The 17,506-nt window shown below is 44.5% G+C and overlaps 4 non-coding genes across 4 annotated transcripts; all 4 read right to left on the reverse strand.

Moving 5' to 3' along the window:
• Positions 1-891: 891 nt before the first annotated feature.
• On the reverse strand, positions 892-1,086 carry LOC123146454 (U2 spliceosomal RNA). The gene has a single exon (XR_006472726.1). It is a non-coding gene; the product is annotated as a U2 spliceosomal RNA (small nuclear RNA).
• A 1,361-nt stretch (positions 1,087-2,447) lies between these two features.
• Positions 2,448-2,645, reverse strand: LOC123146457 (U2 spliceosomal RNA). The gene has a single exon (XR_006472729.1). It is a non-coding gene; the product is annotated as a U2 spliceosomal RNA (small nuclear RNA).
• Positions 2,646-4,117: 1,472 nt separating this feature from the next.
• LOC123146725 (U2 spliceosomal RNA) lies at positions 4,118-4,314 on the reverse strand. Its single transcript, XR_006472913.1, has one exon. It is a non-coding gene; the product is annotated as a U2 spliceosomal RNA (small nuclear RNA).
• Positions 4,315-6,058: 1,744 nt separating this feature from the next.
• Positions 6,059-6,253, reverse strand: LOC123146461 (U2 spliceosomal RNA). The gene has a single exon (XR_006472733.1). It is a non-coding gene; the product is annotated as a U2 spliceosomal RNA (small nuclear RNA).
• Between the last annotated feature and the right edge of the window lie 11,253 nt (positions 6,254-17,506).

The raw sequence follows: 17,506 nt of genomic DNA on the forward strand, positions 1-17,506 counted from the left end.
GGAGATAGTTCCGAATTCTACTACGTCAACATAAGTGGGTTAAGTGACTAGACCGAGTCAAGAAAAGCGCAAGCCCTCGCTTCTTGAGCATTTAACTTCTCATTTCCAATACAACCTGTAACAGAATTTTGTAGTTTGTCCGGTCAAAGTTGTTGTTCTATCTTCTGTGGTGACGCCGGTCCTCTCCTTCAGCTTTGAGCGGCAAAACAGAGTGCCAGCCAGCCAGCTTGTTGTTTCTCTCAATCAGAGCACAAATGTTATCAAGCACTCTGCACGGAGTAATGGTCGAAAAACTGAAAGAAACCACATATACTAAAGACTGAAGAGCGTCATAACTTTTTCAACTGAACTGGCGATCAACTACTATCTGTAACTAAATATATGATGTTTCTTTAGTTACAGAGGTAGTAGTTGATTCTGTTCTGTCAGATTCAGTTATTTTTTCTCTGCGAGTCCATCGCTACCCTGTCTACTTGAACCCAGAAGTAACAACATGCAAATCTGCAAGAGCACAGGGCCCTCCAAATGTTCCTTGACTATACCGCTGACATTGTACAACATAAGCATCTAGCTTCTTCTGTTTCAAGAAAACATGCTTGATGCATGTCATATTATTCAGAATTTTTTCAGATAAGGAAACAAAGGGAGATGGGACAAGAACAAATAACTGACTGCAACATCCGGTGTAATATACTACTTGTGCAAGCTTTGCACAAGCAACAAGCACTGTGGTGGATCTTTTCACACATTTTCTTTCGATAATAAAGGATTAGGAAAACAATTATATTGCAACATCGGGTCTAAGCTTTGCACAAACAACAATCATTTTGGTGGATCTTGGCACACACATTATTATGTTAATACAAGACTAACTTTTTTCCTTTGTATTGGTTGGGGTGCGCCTGCCTGGCAATAGTGCAATGCCCAAACGACACATGAAGGCCCCACTAGCAAGCTAGTGTGGTGGACCCTCCCCCACAAAAAATAAATTTAATATCGTTGTGGGCACATGACCCACATATCAGATATTAAACTGATAAGAACAGATACTACACTTGATCTTAGCCAAAAGGCCGAGAAAGGTATGCTTTGAAACTCTGGTGCGGGTCTCCTTTTATAGCTATGTCAACCGTTCCGTTGTGTTGCACGGGCGAGGTGGTACTAAACCAACGGTCATTAGAAGCCTGTCCCTGTGCGTCCTGGCTAGTTTCTCCCGTTTGGGCTTGTTGGCCGGTTGGCCCAGTTAAAAAGCTATAGCAAGCAGCCCAGATGCCTCAACAGCCCAATAACGTGACCTGAAGGGAGTCCTTTCTGATCTGTCGAGTAGCAAAAAATGACATATCTTAGCCTGGATTAGCAACGTTTTCTGAATTAACTTAGTCATAAAAACGTAATAAAAAGCAAGATTTTGTCATTTGGGTGGGCAGGGATTTAACATCAGCAACCTGATGGACCTGTGAAAGCTATTGCAACGACTTATTTGTATTTCCTAATCACAAGACTGTATTAGTAGCCACATGTATACCGATACTTCTGTTCTCTCTTTCTCGAAACAGAACCACTCTGCTACACTGGTCATTGCCATATTGCCATCAACTGGGAAGGACCTAAGGTGCAGCCAGCATCAACACAGCATCAGCTAGCCAACAGAACGGAACTATAACCCAGAGAAATGTTCAGCTAAGCTGACGAGCAACTAGCCCGATTACGATATGAATCGGAGGACTCAGTCATAGACTCATGGTGCCACCGCAAGTCCTCGCAATTCACCAGGCAACGCCGGCACGCTTCCCATGACTCTAGAAAACTGCACCTCCTCTTGCCTTTACTCTCTGAAGACTGTAGACTAGCTGCATTTTCACACCATTGGTTTATCAGAGAGATAGGATTGTGTGCAACTAAATTGAACTTAAGCGACTACTCAGAAGAAGAACCTCCAGAATGCCGCCAAAGGAGGGCCTCCTCTTTGATACAAGCCACCAGCAGAAAAATAGCCATCTGGATTCCATATTAGTCGCTTGGGAAAACTATACAGACAGCACAACATTTCACATGCCTCCCTCTTAGCCTTTGCTCTTGTGCAGCTCATCTCCTTTATTGCAGGTGCACATGGAAAATTCCATGTCGCCCTGTGATGCAAAATGTTACACAAGTACAGTCATTAAGTGGAACTTGAAAACGTATATATTCTTCACATAGCGGCGCTGTTCTGTTGAACTGAATATAGTACTCTTCACATAGGAGTACAGAAAACCGTCACTTGCAAATATTCAGAAGATCAACTCTACTAGCACACTTGATAGATAGATTCTATTCCGAAGGAAATCAATCTTACACAAGGCACTTCTATTTCAAATAATGCCCCAAGTGAAATAACGTAAATCAACCATGTACTCCTGCCAGTGGAGTATTAAATTTGGACGACTATTATTTTTACATTGTATTGGTTGAGGTGCGCCAGCCTAGGCAATAGTGCAACGCCTAGGAGACACATGAGGGCCCCACTAGCAAGCTAGTGTGGTGGACCCTCCCTCATAAAAAATAAATTTAATATATCATTGTGGACATGTAGTTCACATATCAAATATTAAACTGATAAGAACAGATACTACACTTGATCTTAGCGAAAAGGCCGAGAAAGATATGATTCAAAATGGTGCCCAGGGTCTCCTTTTATAGCTCTCTCAACCTCTCCGCTCTGTTGCACGGGCGAGGTGGTACTAAACCAACAACAGATCATTAGAACACATGTCGTGCGTCAACATGTCTGCCCTGCGTCCTGGCTATTTCTCTCAATTTGGACTTGTTTTGACCCAGCTAAAGTATAGCAGCCCAGCTGCCTCAGTGGCCCACTAACGTTATTTCTTAGTTGATACTGATGGCCTCACGGTAGCCTAAAAAAAGCCATGGCCTCACGGTAGTAATTTCTTTCAACACGTGGCAGCGCATCTGAGAAATCATGTCTTAGCCGGACGAACAGAATCAACACGACATCATCAACAGGAATCGAAACAATTAAAAAAAAACATAATCTAGGAATGACTTAGCCAGAACTATAACCCAAAGAAATGTTCAACTAAATTGGTGAGCCCAACTCCGATACATCTCGGATGAAGAATCAGTCATGGTGCCAGTGCAAGTCCTCACAAAGTCACAATCCATGGTCCAGAATGATATGATGCTCCGATGAAGCCGGAAGAAGAGTGTCACCAGGCAATGTGGGTACGCCGGGGGAAGAGATGAAGGCATGAAGCTAGAAAACAGCACTTGCCATCATACTCTAAAGTCTTCCTTGAGTAGACCACTGAAGCTGTTGTACCCAGCAAGGCACAACACACGCGTCTGTTTTATTTTTGCCACGGCACGCTAGCTGCGTGTCACATCATTGTTCTATCAGGGAGCTAGGATTGTGTCGAACTTAATTGGACAAAAGCGACTTACTAGGGTAAGAACTCCGAAATGGCGACAAAGGGGGGCCTCCTTGCTTATATAGGCAACCAACTGAAGAATGAGCATCTGGTTTCCATGACAGTTGCATAGGAACCACTCCAGTTTTCTTACACGAAGATACAACAAGATTGCACATACCAGAGCATACCTTAGCCTTTGCTCTCGTGTAGGTCATCTCTTTTCTTGCAGGTGTACATTCAATATTTCAATTTCAGTTCGCCTTGCACAAGTACAGTCATCAGTACAACTCTGAAAGTGCATTCCTGAGATAGGGGTGCATTGCTATCTATTGAACTGAATATAGTGCAGATATCCATCACTTGCAAATATTCGGAAATTCAACTCTAACACCATATAGGCAATCTCACACGTTCATAGGGAAATATATTCTAGATGTTGCTTCCAAGTGGAAAAAAAGCGATGCACCTAGCAACAAGAAATCGCTTTCAGTTGAGTATGTACAACTCAAACTCGCTTTCAGTTGAGTATGACTCAAAACTGATTCATATAACAGAGAGCCGACTCCATTAGGTTATAAAATGGCCATTGCAATGCAAATGAAGAAGAAAGAGACAACTATCAAGACAAATAGCTATTCTGTTATCATCAAACCAAACATTGTTTGATACTCAAAATAAAAAACAAAAAAAAGATTACTTTATATTGGTTGAGGTGCGCCTGGCCTGGGCAATAGTGCAACGCCCAGGCGACACACAAGGGCCCCACTAGCAAGCTAGTGTGGTGGACCCTCCCCCACAAAAAATAAATTTAATATCATTGTGGGCACATGGCCCACATATCAGATATTAAACTGATAAGAACAGATACTACACTTGATCTTAGCCAAAAGGCCGAGAAAGGTATGCTTTGGAACGCTAGCCTGGGTCTCCTCTTATAGCTCGGTTGGCTCACTGTGCTTCTTGCGCGGGCGAGGTGGGACTAAAACAAGAGTTCCGAACAAGTTAACAGAGTCATTAGACCTGCCTCTGCGTTTCACTACCGGTTCTCCTGTTTTGGATTTCTTGGCCCAACTAAGTGATAGTGGCTCAGATGCCCCGACAGCCCAATAATGTGGCTTAACTCATACTCGTGGCCCGACCATGATAGTACATAATCAAAGTTGTCAAGTAGCCAAAACGACATGATTAACTAACTAATACTTCCCATAAAAAAAGCATTGCTAGCACGCAGCTCACCGAATGATTCATATTTTAGCTTGGGTTAGCAACGTTTCCTAAATTAGTTTATTTTATTTAATAATAAAGGCAATCGTTTTTCACTTGGGTGTGCAGGGATTTAACTTCAAGAACTTGATGAACCTGTGAAGACCATTGCCACCACGTCTAATCTGCAATGTCCATGTCGGTTACAGAGTGCCAGCCACTTGCTGTATTAATTCTTAATCAGAAACAGTATTAGTAGCCACGCGTTCAGCGATACTTCCTTTCTTTTCCTTGATCCAAACCGAACCATTGTACGCCGATGAATGCCTATGTTCAATTGGAAAGAGATTAAAGTGCAGTCCGCGTCAACACAACATCTTCGGAATATTACAACAGAAATATACCCTGCAGAAATGCAATTCTTTATAACCAACCATATATGTTCATTGTTCAATGACAAGAGAATAAAATGTCAAGCAGCCAGCCTGATTATGTTTCTGTCAGAATAATTCACCCTGAAGCTGCAAGTTCTCACATGGCACGTTGTCCATGAAACTAGAAAACTGCACTTCTTCTTGCCGTCAGACTCTGAAGCCTTCCTTGACTAACGACTAAACCATTGACACAATGGAGATCCTCACAAAGTAAGCGGATGTTACTCTTTTCCCACAGTATATGCTGCATTTCATAGCAGTACTATGACGGCCTAAGCATTATGTTCAAGTACCGCTTGGCATGAGCGGTCCGCTATCTCAGAAAACAATCAAGAATTTTTTTTTTATGTTAAAGTTAAACACGAAAGGATTATTCAAGTGTTCATTAAGAACTTCAGAACAGCGCCAAAGTATACACTGCCTGCAAGAGCTTCGGATTTCCTTTGTTTAAAGGAACCATGTCATATCATTACGACGGGATCCCAGAAAGTTTAAGGCAAGACAGGAAGTCAAGAAGAAAAATTGCTACATCGTGTGAGCCACTGCTATGTACTCCACAATACTACTCCCTCTGTCTAGGTGTGTAAATCACCTTACGAAAACGAAATAATCCCAAAACACTTAGGCACGGTACATTAACTCCCTCCTCGTTTCTTCATGACGTATCAACCAATAAAAGATGTGAGCCGTGCATGCTTTTAATGACTTGAGACTAACAAACATGGCATGCAATGGTTAGTTCATTGCATGCAATGCTATTAATTAGCAAAAGGACATTAAGTTCTCTCGTTTTCCCCTCCGCCTTGGTCACGGTGCACAACCTAAGATGACTTATACACCTAGACGGATGGAGTAACAGCTTGCTATGCACAAACAAAAAGGACTCAACACTAGTAAAATAGCAGTAATAGGCGTTTAGGCCCATTTTTTTAACCTTGTGTGGGGTAAAATGATGGTTAATTACAGGGTTAGCCAAAGCAATTAGAATTAAAAATGTTTACTTTGTGTTGGTTAGGGTGCGCCTGCCTGGGCTGTAGTGCAACACCCAGGCGACACCCGAGGGCCCCAGTGGCCAGCCACTGTGGTGGACCCTCCCCACAAAAAATTAATTTAATATCATTGTGGGCACATGGCCCATATATCAAATATTAAACTGATAAGAACAGATACTACACTTGATCTTAGCCAAAAGACCGAAAAAGGTATGCTTTAGAGTGTTGCCCTCCGCCTCCTCTTATAACTATCTTGGCGGACTGCCCTGCTTGCACTGGCGATGTGGGGGACTAAACAAGTTAACAGGGAGCCGTTAGAAACACTGCCTGTGCGTTTCCCTTCCATGGCTCCCGTTTTGGACTTCTTGGCCCAACTAAAGATAGTAGCCCAGTTGCCTCAATAGCCCAGCAAATATGTGGCTTAACTCATATAGTCATGGCCTGATCACGGTAGGGCATAATTGGTTTTATTTTTTAGACATCAATAGGGCATAATTAGTTGTCAACTAGTAAACGAGTTAACAATGGTTAATTAACTACAGTTTGTCTAATTCACATCTAGATGTTTTTTAAGGATGTCACATCTAAGCTCCTACAAGTATATAATGTAGCAACAAGAAAAAAAAAAATAGACCACAAACAAAGTGGACATAAGCTTAGATGTGACATAGTTCCTAGACAGACCCAATTAACTATTGCTACCGCTCAAGAAAAGTTAATTAACTATTGCTGGCTCCTGCAACTCATCCAAGAATTCATATCTGACTAGCAACATTTTTTTAATTAGTTTATATAATTAAATAATAACATAGTAAAAGCATTGGATCTGCAGGAATTTAACCTCGATAACTCAATGAACCTGTAAAAGCTACCCCATTTAGCATTGCTCGCAGAGAAGTCTCTGCATTGTTCCTGTCAGTTAAGTGTGCTGTATTCAGTATTCACAAGGTTACAGAGTGCCAGCCACTTCCTGAATTTATTCTTAGTCAGAACAGAGTTAGCAGCGATACTTTCTTTCTCCTCCTTGATCTAAACCGAATCACTCTACGCTGCTGAGTGCCTATGTTGCCATCAACTGGGAAGAAAAGAAATTAAAATGCAGCCCGCGTGAACACCATGATCGAGGCATATTACTGCCGGCCGTGAGAAGAACAGATCGGCCTAAGGCATGCATCACCATGGCAGTTGGTTACCTTGTTCGGGTTGGTTGTACCAGCACTCCAGCTGACACTGCCGTTCATGAGGGTCTGCCCAGTTCCGGCGTTACACAATCACATGCACGGCAGGGCAGCTCACATGCCTAGACACACTCATCTAGAGAAACTCGAGATGAGTCGTCCAACCTCCCCCGCATGCCGATTCTCCCCACATAGCTAGTGCCAGCTCCGTCGCTTGCGCGCACAAGCAAGGACTCGATTCCTCCCTCCGTCTATATAAGCAGTGGTATGGGTGCACTCTTCTTCCCAGAACCACACCGATCGAGCCAAGAAGTTTGCAGTGCGTGAGGGAGTGAGAGAATGGCGGGTGGCAAAGCCGCTCTCCTGGTGGCCCTGCTCTTCCTGAGCCTGGCCTTGGAGACCCAGCAGGCGGACAGCGGCGGGTACGACCCCGCCCCGACGCCGCTCACCACGTCCCACAGGAAGCGGCGTCCGTCTCCGCCGCGCCCTCGCCCTCGCCCTCTCCCCCGCCCACCTACACCTCCCACGCCAACGCCGCCCCCGTACACTCCGTCCCCTCCTGAGCCCACTCCGCCCCCATACATTCCGTCCCCTCCTGAACCCACGCCACCCCCATACGCCCCGGCCCCGATGCCATCTCCCTTCCTCGAGCACGGCGCGGAAGCCGACTCCGCTGGCGTACAGGCCGCCGCCGACGCCGCCGACTATGAGGAGCCGCCATCGACGCCGCCGGCCTACAAGCCCAATGTCTAGGGCTGTGACTGCGAGTCCCTGCCAACGCATGCAGGGCCATTATTCTCATTGGAGATTAAGTAATATGTAGTCTGAATAATAATGCAGGTTGCTTGGTTACCCGCTGCTGATTTGTGTTCGTCCAGAGTTAGCGTGCTATCATGCCCGTGGGTCTTTGTCGAAAAAATCATGCATGTGGGTTTTGCTACCGTTGTGGTGTTACTGTAAAACGTAGCATTGTCTACTGAATCTGTCGTGTGTCCTCCGCTGTTTAACTTCAACACGAGCATGAGTTCTTTCGCTGATGAGATGTGATATGTTTGCATGTCAAAACAGTAAATACTATGGCAACCAAGCTTGTTCTGCACAATGCCCATGCCACGCTTGAACAAATACTTACGATCAAGCCCTTCAGCTGCGCGCATAAGCCGGCAACGTACGTTGCGCATGCCAAACCGTCCGATGAACGCTTATCCTTTTTTTATCTCATCCGCCAAATTTGCATGAATTTACATGAATATTTTTATCTCACCCCTGTGAATTTTATTAACTAATAATTTTTGCATGGGAGCTAGCGTACGTGAAGCATGTTTCACTGCGCCCGTTTCATTTCAAAATGAATGTTTGTTTTTTCACAAGCTAGCGACCTAAATCATGCCCCGTTCTAGCACCAAAATGAGAGAAACACTCAACAGAAAGAGAGCAGAGAAACCCACCTTTGTCTAGCAGGGTGTTTATATTACTGTATAATTATAAAGGTTCCATTACGTGCACGATCGACTTCAAAAAGTCATTCGGTGTTTTGAAAACGGTTGAAGATAAGGTTAATGGATTGGAGGAGAGAGCCAAGTGAGGGAAGATAAGGTTATTAGTCAGTTGAACAACCTCTCCTTTCGGCTGGACATGGTAATGTGTGTCACCTCATTTGCAGGACTACTCGGTGGGTGTTACTCGTTTTGTTCAGAGCTCACCTAAACCTTGATCGTTTTGGTATGCATGAAACCAATCGGGTATGGAGCACTGAAACAGATTGTGCTTTTTTGAAAACGGTTGAAGCCCTCATTGCGTAAGTGAGAAGATTGGAATCAATTTCGCACAGGAAATATTTCAGTGCTTTTAAGTATACATAGAAGGGAATGCGTATGAACATGCACATATGGGTGCTTGAGCTGTCCACAGCCCCTCGTTTACTTGAAGATCCCTAAAATATAAAGTTGGTGTGAAATTTTACCTTTTCTGAAATCGGAGACATATTGAAACAAACAAAACGAAGGAAGTGAAATAAATGATGAAATTATTAAAATGTACATTATAAGTGACATTACTGCAATTATACGTCGACTAAATAAGTAAGATTGTTCCTAAAAAATGTAAAATTAAACAATGAAATAACCGAGGCTCAGATATGATTGAAACAATGAGATCTAAACTAACAGCGCTTCTCAAACCGTTCTAAATTGTTTACCTTGGCCTGGAGGACATTAACCAGTTCCAGTCTGCCTTCACTTGGGAGATGTATTTGCATGTGCGCTTTTTTTGTATTTTCCTTCTCATATAAATAGCTGCCTATGGCCGCATGCATCCCCCAGATACAGAGGCCCGGGGTCATCCTCCTTTTCTAAAAGAAAAATGTAAATAGCTGCCTGTACCTTTTGTTTTTACCACCTCAGTGAAATGGGCAGTGCTACTGCATTTCCGGTCAAAACAGATGTATTTGAAATTGTTATTGTGTTTACACTAGTAGAAAAAGGGGCTTTTACCCCGGTTGGTAAGGGCCTTTTGTCCCGGTTTTCGAACCGGGACTAAAAGGTTGTTACTAAAGCCCTAACCCTTTAGTCCCGGTTCTTACACGAACCGGGACAGAAGGTCCTCCACGTGGCCGCTGCTGCTAGCCCAGGCAGGGGCTAGTAAGCAAATGAAGGAAACAGAAGATCGTCATGAACATATGCATACAGAGAGAAGTGATATCGACCATCTCTCCTTCTCCGAGAGATTGGTCGAACAACAAGTTCTCGTATATCTATCTGACACTACCGGCTACATATATACAATAATTATCTCTTACAATATAATCTCCTAATTAAATTATAAGAACACATGGTCCACATAGTATTCTCCGTTTTCAGCGATCACGTGGTCAACGAAGAATGCCGCCAATTCCTCTTGAATTGCTCGCATACGATCTGGTGCTAGGAGTTCATCCCACATCCAAAAGATCTAATTTGAAGAAGGGGGTCAATATATATATATATATATATATATATATATATATATATATATATATATATATATATATATATATATATATATATATATGAATAAATGAAACTCGACACAAATGATGGTAATAAAATAAAATTGTGAATATTATTGCTTACGCACTTCATATTGTTCGTCAGAGTAGCTCCGCTCACAGGTCGTGTGGCGGATAGACTCGCAAACATAGTATCCACAGAAATCATTCCCTTGTTCCTGCCACAACCACTTTACAAGAAATAGAGGTCAATCTAACCGATAAGCAAGCATGCTAAATGGTATTGATGAAACTAGCGCTTGAATCACTAGGAGATGTGCGGAACATGCTACTATAGTACTTACTTTCGGGTGTCTAAATTGCAGCTTCTTCGGCAGTCCCGGAGCTTTTGTGGTGAATTTTCTCCAAACCCTGCCAGACAAAGAAAACAATTACTTGATATCAGGAAATGAACAAAGTTGCTGATATGATGGATAATGATCGATTTAACTTACTTCTCGAGCATTTGAGTCATGTCCGCATAGTCCTGGGGATCTTTTCGTCTCGAGTCTAAGACGGTTACTTACTCCCTGCTCAAGCTTAATCTCTAGGAGAATATAGTGGAAGCTGCGCATGCATGCATAAGTCATCAATTACATTACCATAACCTGGACTAATAAGGGAAACCGAATATGCACAAGACAGTAACACTCACTTGAAGTTGTAAGGAAAGAGTATTATATCTTTGTTTTGATTTAATACCAACGATCGTAGCAAGTTGGCCTCGGCTTCTTTGGCATGTTTTTCAACCGTATATGCATCTATGAGATTTGTGTTAATGAACCCAATATCACCGATTTGTCTTTTCTTCAATTCGGCGATCTTCAATCTGCATAATATAGTGAGGATAATTATAAATACATGCAATGAAAGAGCTGACCTATATAGAGAGACTTAATGACAGAAGTAGTACTACTTACAGACAGTAGCAAGTGATCGTTGATTTATCGAGGGCCTTTTGATTGAAAAACTGGAAGAACTCCTCAAATGGAACATTCAGCAGTGTAGGGGATCGTAGCAGAAATTTAAAATTTTCCTACGCTCACCAAGATCCATCTATGGAGTATACTAGCAACGAGGGGAAAGGAGTGCATCTACATACCCTTGTAGATCGCGAGCGGAAGCGTTCCAATGAACGTGGTTGATGGAGTCGTACTCGCCGTGATCCAAATCACCGATGACCGAGTGCCGAACGGACGGCACCTCCGTGTTCAACACACGTACGGTGCAGAGACGTCTCCTCCTTCTTGATCCAGCAAGGGGAAAGGAGAGGTTGATGGAGATCCAGCAGCACGACGGCGTGGTGGTGGATGTAGCGGGATCTCGGCAGGGCTTCGCCGAGCTTCTGCGAGAGGGAGAGGTGTAGCAGGGGAGGAGGGAGGCGCCCAAGGCTGTAATATTGCTGCCCTCCCTCCCCCCCTTTATATAGGCCCCCTGGGAGGGGGGGCGCCGGCCAAGACCCATCTAGATGGGGGGGGCGGCGGCCAAGGGGGGAGACTTGCCCCCAAGGCAAGTGGGGCGCCCCCCCCCCTAGGGTTTCCAACCCTAGGCGCAGGGGGGAGGCCCATGGGGGGCGCCCCAGCCCACTAAGGGCTGGTTGCCCTCCCACTTCAGCCCATGGGGCCCTCCGGGATAGGTGGCCCCACCCGGTGGACCCCCGGAACCCTTCCGGTGGTCCCGGTACAATACCGATAACCCCCGAAACCTTCCCGGTGGCCGAAACTTGACTTCCTATATATAATTCTTCACCTCCGGACCATTCCGGAACTCCTCGTGACGTCCGGGATCTCATCCGGGACTCTGAACAACTTTCGGGTTTCCGCATACTCATATCTCTACAACCCTAGCGTCACCGAACCTTAAGTGTGTAGACCCTACAGGTTCGGGAGACATGCAGACATGACCGAGACGCCTCTCCGGTGAATAACCAACAGCGGGATCTGGATACCCATGTTGGATCCCACATGTTCCACGATGATCTCATCGGATGAACCACGATGTCGAGGATTCAATCAATCCCGTATACAATTCCCTTTGTCAATCGGTATGTTACTTGCCCGAGATTCGATCGTCGGTATCCCAATACCTTGTTCAATCTCGTTACCGGCAAGTCTCTTTACTCGTACCGTAATGCATGATCCCGTGACTAACGCCTTAGTCACATTGAGCTCATTATGATGATGCATTACCGAGTGGGCCCAGAGATACCTCTCCGTCATACGGAGTGATAAATCCCAGTCTCGATCCGTGCCAACCCAACAGACACTTTCGGAGATACCCGTAGTGTACCTTTATAGTCACCCAGTTACGTTGTGACGTTTGGCACACCCAAAGTACTCCTACGGTATCCGGGAGTTGCACGATCTCATGGTCTAAGGAAAAGATACTTGACATTGGAAAAGCTCTAGCAAACGAACTACACGATCTTTGAGCTATGCTTAGGATTGGGTCTTGTCCATCACATCATTCTCCTAATGATGTGATCCCGTTATCAATGACATCCAATGTCCATAGTCAGGAAACCATGACTATCTGTTGATCAACGAGCTAGTCAACTAGAGGCTTACTAGGGACACGTTGTGGTCTATGTATTCACACATGTATTACGATTTCCGGATAACACAATTATAGCATGAACAATAGACAATTATCATGAACAAAGAAATATAATAATAACCATTTATTATTGCCTCTAGGGCATATTTCCAACAGTCTCCCACTTGCACTAGAGTCAATAATCTAGTTACATTGTGATGAATCGAACACCCATTGCGTCCTGGTGTTGATCATGTTTTGCCCTAGGGAGAGGTTTAGTCAACGGATCTGCTACATTCAGGTCCGTATGTACTTTACAAATATCTATGTCTCCATTTTGAACACTTTCACGAATGGAGTTGAAGCGACGCTTGATATGCCTGGTCTTCCTGTGAAACCTGGGCTCCTTCGCAAGGGCAATAGCTCCAGTGTTGTCACAGAAGAGAGTCATCGGGCCCGACGCATTGGGAATCACCCCTAGGTCGGTAATGAACTCCTTCATCCAGACTGCTTCCTGTGCTGCCTCCGAGGCTGCCATGTACTCCGCTTCACATGTAGATCCCGCCACGACGCTTTGCTTGCAACTGCACCAGCTTACTGCTCCTCCATTCAAAATATACACGTATCCGGTTTGTGACTTCGAGTCATCCAGATCTGTGTCGAAGCTAGCGTCGACGTAACCCTTTACGACGAGCTCTTCGTCACCTCCATAAACGAGAAACATATCCTTAGTCCTCTTCAGGTACTTCAGGATATTCTTGACCGCTGTCCAGTGTTCCATGCCGGGATTACTTTGGTACCTTCCTACCAAACTTACGGCAAGGTTTACATCAGGTCTGGTACACAGCATGGCATACATAATAGACCCTATGGCCGAGGCATAGGGGATGACACTCATCTTTTCTCTATCTTCTGCCGTGGTCGGGCATTGAGCCGTGCTCAATTGCACACCTTGCAATACAGGCAAGAACCCCTTCTTGGACTGATCCATATTGAACTTCTTCAATATCTTGTCAAGGTATGTACTCTGTGAAAGACCAATGAGGCGTCTTGATCTATCTCTATAGATCTTGATGCCTAATATATAAGCAGCTTCTCCAAGGTCCTTCATTGAAAAACACTTATTCAAATAGGCCTTTATACTTTCCAAGAATTCTATATCATTTCCCATCAATAGTATGTCATCCACATATAATATGAGAAATGCTACAGAGCTCCCACTCACTTTCTTGTAAACACAGGCTTCTCCATAAGTCTGTGTAAACCCAAACGCTTTGATCATCTCATCAAAGCGAATGTTCCAACTCCGAGATGCTTGCACCAGCCCATAGATTGAGCGCTGGAGCTTGCATACTTTGTTAGCATTCTTAGGATCGACAAAACCTTCCGGCTGCATCATATACAACTCTTCCTTAAGGAAGCCGTTAAGGAATGCCGTTTTGACGTCCATCTGCCATATCTCATAATCATAGTATGCGGCAATTGCTAACATGATTCGGACGGACTTCAGCTTCGCTACGGGTGAGAAAGTCTCATCGTAGTCAACCCCTTGAACTTGTCGATAACCCTTAGCGACAAGTCGAGCCTTATAGATGGTCACATTACCATCCGCGTCTGTCTTCTTCTTAAAGATCCATTTATTTTCTATGGCTCGCCGATCATCGGGCAAGTCAGTCAAAGTCCATACTTCGTTTTCATACATGGATCCTATCTCGGATTTCATGGCTTCTAGCCATTTGTCGGAATCCGGGCCCGCCATCGCTTCTTCATAGTTCGAAGGTTCACCGTTGTCTAACAACATGATTTCCAGGACAGGGTTGCCGTACCACTCTGGTGCGGAACGTGTCCTTGTGGACCTACGAAGTTCAGTAGTAACTTGATCCGAAGCTTCATGATCATCATCATTAACTTCCTCCCCAGTCGGTGTAGGCACCACAGGAACATTTTCCCGCGCTGCGCTACTTTCCGGTTCGGAAGGGGTGACTATCACCTCATCAAGTTCCACTTTCCTCCCACTCAATTCTTTCGAGAGAAACTCCTTCTCCAGAAAGGACCCGTTCTTGGCAACGAAGATCTTGCCTTCGGATCTGAGGTAGAAGGTATACCCAATAGTTTCCTTAGGGTATCCTATGAAGACGCATTTCTCCGACTTGGGTTCGAGCTTTTCAGGTTGAAGTTTCTTGACATAAGCATCGCATCCCCAAACTTTTAGAAACGACAGCTTAGGTTTCTTCCCAAACCATAATTCATACGGTGTCGTCTCAACGGATTTCGACGGAGCCCTATTTAAAGTGAATGCGGCAGTCTCTAAAGCATAGCCCCAAAATGAGAGCGGTAAATCGGTAAGAGACATCATAGATCGCACCATATCCAATAGAGTGCGATTACGACGTTCGGACACACCATTTCTCTGAGGTGTTCCAGGCGGCGTGAGTTGTGAAACTATTCCACATTTCCTTAAGTGTGTACCAAATTCGTGACTTAAATATTCTCCACCACGATCTGATCGTAAGAATTTTATTTTCCTGTCACGTTGATTCTCAACCTCACTCTGAAATTCCTTGAACTTTTCAAAGGTTTCAGACTTGTGTTTCATTAGGTAGACATACCCATATCTACTTAAATCATCAGTGAGAGTGAGAACATAACGATATCCTCCGCGAGCCTCAACACTCATTGGACCGCACACATCGGTATGTATGATTTCCAATAAGTTGGTTGCTCGCTCCATTGTTCCGGAGAACGGAGTCTTGGTCATCTTACCCATGAGGCATGGTTCGCATGTGTCAAATGATTCGTAATCAAGAGACTCCAAAAGTCCATCTGCATGGAGCTTCTTCATGCGCTTGACACCAATGTGACCAAGGCGGCAGTGCCACAAGTATGTGGGACTATCGTTATCAACTTTACATCTTTTGGTATTCACACTATGAATATGTGTAACATCACGTTCGAGATTCATCAAGAATAAACCATTGACCAGCGGGGCATGACCATAAAACATATCTCTCAAATAAATAGAACAACCATTATTCTCGGATTTAAATGAGTAGCCATCTCGAATTAAACGAGATCCAGATACAATGTTCATGCTCAAAGCTGGCACTAAATAACAATTATTGAGGTTTAAAACTAATCCCGTAGGTAGATGCAGAGGTAGCGTGCCGACGGCGATCACATCGACCTTGGAACCATTCCCGACGCGCATCGTCACCTCGTCCTTTGCCAGTCTCCGTTTATTCCGCAGTTCCTGTTTTGAGTTACAAATATGAGCAACCGCACCGGTATCAAATACCCAGGAGCTACTACGAGTACTGGTAAGGTACACATCAATTACATGTATATCACATATACCTTTGGTGTTGCCGGCCTTCTTGTCCGCTAAGTATTTGGGGCAGTTCCGCTTCCAGTGACCACTTCCCTTGCAATAAAAGCACTCAGTCTCAGGCTTGGGTCCATTCCTTGACTTCTTCCCGGCAACTGGCTTACCGGGCGCGGCAACTCCCTTGCCGTCCTTCTTGAAGTTCTTCTTACCCTTGCCCTTCTTGAACTTAGTGGTTTTATTCACCATCAACACTTGATGTTCTTTTCTGATCTCCACCTCCGCTGATTTCAGCATCGAATATACCTCAGGAATGGTCTTTTCCATCCCCTTGCATATTGAAGTTCATCACAAAGCTCTTGTAGCTTGGTGGAAGCGACTGAAGGATTCTGTCAATGACCGCGTCATCCGGGAGATTAACTCCCAGCTGAGACAAGCGGTTGTGCAACCCAGACATTCTGAGTATGTGCTCACTAACAGAACTATTCTCCTCCATTTTACAGCTGAAGAACTTGTCGGAGACTTCATATCTCTCGACCCGGGCATGAGCTTGGAAAACCATTTTCAGCTCCTCGAACATCTCATATGCTCCATGTTTCTCAAAACGCTTTTGGAGACCCGGTTCTAAGCTGTAAAGCATGCCGCACTGAACGAGGGAGTAATCATCAGCACGTGATTGCCAAGCGTTCATAACGTCTTGGTTCTGAGGGATTGGTGCTTCACCTAGCGGTGCTTCTAGGACATAATCTTTCTTGGCAGCTATGAGGATGATCCTCAGGTTCCGGACCCAGTCCGTATAGTTACTGCCATCATCTTTCAGCTTGGTTTTCTCTAGGAACGCGTTGAAGTTGAGGACAACGTGGGCCATTTGATCTACAAGACATAGTGTAAAGATTTTAGACTAAGTTCATGATAATTAAGTTCATATAATCAAATTATTCAATGAACTCCCACTCAGATAGACATCCCTCTAGTCATCTAAGTGAAACATGATCCGAGTTAACTAGGCCGTGTCCGATCATCACGTGAGACGGACTAGTCAAGATCGGTGAACATCTCCATGTTGATCGTATCTTCTATACGACTCATGCTCGACCTTTCGGTCCTCCGTGTTCCGAGGCCATGTCTGTACATGCTAGGCTCGTCAAGTCAACCTAAGTGTATTGCGTGTGTTCCGAGGCCATGTCTGTACATGCTAGGCTCGTCAACACCCGTTGTATGCGAACGTTAGAATCTATCACACCCGATCATCACGTGGTGCTTCGAAACAACGAACCTTCGCAACGGTGCACAGTTAGGGTGAACACTTTCTTGAAATTATTATAAGGGATCATCTTACTTACTACCGTCGTTCTAAGCAAATAAGATGCAAAAACATGATAAACATCACATGCAATCAAATAGTGA

Source organism: Triticum aestivum, chromosome 6D (assembly GCF_018294505.1).
Source record: "Triticum aestivum cultivar Chinese Spring chromosome 6D, IWGSC CS RefSeq v2.1, whole genome shotgun sequence".
NCBI lineage: Eukaryota > Viridiplantae > Streptophyta > Magnoliopsida > Poales > Poaceae > Triticum > Triticum aestivum.